Source organism: Macrosteles quadrilineatus, unplaced genomic scaffold (genome assembly GCF_028750875.1).
Source record: "Macrosteles quadrilineatus isolate MER2022 unplaced genomic scaffold, UCM_ALF_1.0 Scaffold_4__1_contigs__length_99947679, whole genome shotgun sequence".
NCBI lineage: Eukaryota > Metazoa > Arthropoda > Insecta > Hemiptera > Cicadellidae > Macrosteles > Macrosteles quadrilineatus.
In genome coordinates this window covers 91787872-91790807 of record NW_026542597.1, presented here as the reverse complement: position 1 = coordinate 91790807, position 2936 = coordinate 91787872, and positions in this window count along the sequence as shown.

Below are 2936 nucleotides of genomic sequence, written 5' to 3'. Positions count from 1 at the left end.
AAAAAAATATTTTGATAGTTCATTTTACCTAAATGTGGTTAATATTTTTCTTTTAGCAACAATTTTTTAACACCATTTATTTAGCCTGATTTACAAAAAGGACTATCGAGACCAAGTCAATCTTTAAACTATGTAATAGTATTGATAAGACAATACTTTGGCTGCAAGTGATGGCAATTGATTAGATCTCAAGTATTTCCAAGTTTTTTAATATCATGTTAACTGTCACGTCCTTTTCAAAAAGGTGGGTAACACAATAATTGTAATTTTTATAACAAAAATATATTTATTCTCTTTAAAACCATTACAAAAATCCACAACCATATTTTTACACAAAAAATATTTTGGACCTTTTTGTGAACTCACTACCACTATATTTTTCAGGTAGAAACTTTATAATTAGGGGTCAGCCAGACCTTTTGGCAAATAAATAAAAGGTTAAAATACCTGATTGTCGCCTTGTGGTCCAAAGTATTGTCCTAGTGGATTATGTACATTTTGGCGCGAGCGCCATCGTCGGACTAAGAACTATTAACTAAACTTCCCTGAAGAGGTGCGTAAAAAGTTCACAACACAAAACACAGATAAAAACCGGTCGACCGTTAATTAACATAGTTTTTAACTTTTGCTACGCGTGCACGGGCCGGATATGGAGGCGCGCCAGACGTGTGTCGAGACTCGACTGAAGACGGGAGTTGGTCGTGATCTGACCTTTGTCCTGGTGACGTAGGTAGTGCAGCATTGTTTTGGCTATTATTTATTTGTATTAACACGTTCGCTGCTGACCGCTAGATGCCGGGACGGCGCCAGGAGCTGAACTAACGCTCGCCGCTGCGTAAACATTGCTGCCGATACACTGAATTACAGTAAAAACAACAGTAGTTGTACTGGATGGCAATGTTTTGCAATAAAACTGGCTCTAGCAGGAAAGAGGTGGGACAAAGCCCTGTTCTAAACGACCCTGGTGGTGAGTTTGGGAAACTATATTTTTTATTGTCAGAAAAGTACATCCCCACGAGCTGCAAAGAAATATAGGACGCTCGTGACGAGCTGGCTGATCCATGGAAACGTTAAACAATGATGAACGGCGACGTTCCGGAACGTTCCTAGCTCCTAGCGCCGTGGCCCGTTTGACGTTCCAGAACGTCCGTAGCAGCGAACGTGTTAAGGTTTCAATAAGAATGTTGGATTGCAGTCCAAAAGAACACCCTGCAATCCAACATTCTTTTTGAAAACTTAATACAAATAAATAATATCCGAAACAATGCTGCACTACCTACGTCACCAGGACAAAGGTCAGATCTTGACCAACTCCCGTCTTCAGTTAAGTCTCGACACACGTCTGGCGAGCCTCCATATCCTGCCCGTGCACGCGTAGCAAAAGTTAAAAACTATGTTAATTAACAGTCGACTGGTTTTTATGTGTGTTTTGTTGTGAACTTTTTAGGCACCTCTTCAGGGAAGTTTAGTTAATAGTTCTTATACGGATCCGATGATGGCGCTCGTGATGAAATGTACATAATCCACTAGGACAATACTTTGAACCACAAGGCGACAATCAGGTATTTTAATCTTTTATTTATTTGTCAATCAATTGGTCCGGAAACACCACTACAAAATATGAAGACCTTTTGGAGTCAAGTAGTCGGGTAAAAGTGTCAAGTATCCCTCCAGTTGTGCTGTTAGTGATACGATTTTTTTTGCAAAAAACTTAAAACCAATAGAAATTTATTGCCAAGCTTGTGAAGTTTACGAAAACAATGTAATGAAGCATAGTTATGTGCGAAAATGGTACATTCAGTTTAAAAATAGCCGAAGGGATGTCAATGAGTCATGACGAAACCAAGAGCGTTGTGACTGTTGGAACTGTTCGCTAAAGTTTATGAAAGGTTAGCGAAAAACGCTGATTCAAGATAGGCCTATCAGAGTTTTCGTTCCAGTTTCACGGACATTGTTGTTTGAAAATATCACACATCAAGCAAAAGTTCTGTTATCTATCGTGAATCGCAGTTTTTTGCAAACCTTTCATCAACTTTAGCAACCAGATCCTTCAGTCACAATGCTTGGGCGTCCGCCCTTGGTTTCATCATGACCCATTGACGTCAGTTTGGTCATTTTTAACACGTTCGCTGCGGGCCATCAAATGGCAGGCGTAGCCTCAGCACGGCGCAGCCCGCAGCGTCGAACAAACCCGATTGCCGGGTGTTTGGCTCTCATATTTCGGTATGACGAATAGCAAATAACGTGCGGTGATGTCCTGTTTTATAACAAGAGTCGACGTAGTTCGCTAAACACTCACATATAGCAGCACTGCTTGGAACGTAGCCGGTCCCATCGTATTGCCAATTGGAGGGAGAAAGACGGGACAACAAGTTGATTTTTAAGTTTGCCAGACAGGGATTTTATGGGGAAATTTTACTACCAACCTACAACACAACTAAAAGCAAGTCACCCACTACACGCTAACGTGGAATTGGTCTGCTTTCGACCGACGCTAGAGCAAAAACGATGATATACGAAAGGCATTGCCGAGCGTATCCGATCGGTTATGGCAGCGTCTTGTATCCGATCGGATACGCCCGCAGTGAACGTGTTAAACTGAATGCACCATTTTTGCACAGAACTTTACTTCATTACGTTGTTTTCGTAAACTTCACAAACTTGGCAATAAATTTGTATTATTGGTTTTATGTTTTTTGAAGAAAAAAAACCGTATCACTGAAAGAGACATTGTCAAGAGACGCATGTCTCCTGGATAAGACCCTCTGTGGGATGCGGCTGCCACGCCCACGCTTCGTACCTAAATATATCTACTAGACCATCTGAATTCATATTCTTGAGTGTGGCAGACTGCGTGAAAATATAATAATATATTTGGTTCTTACCGTCTATGCAATCAGCGGCTATACTGCACTGGCCATTTTGAAGATAACTCC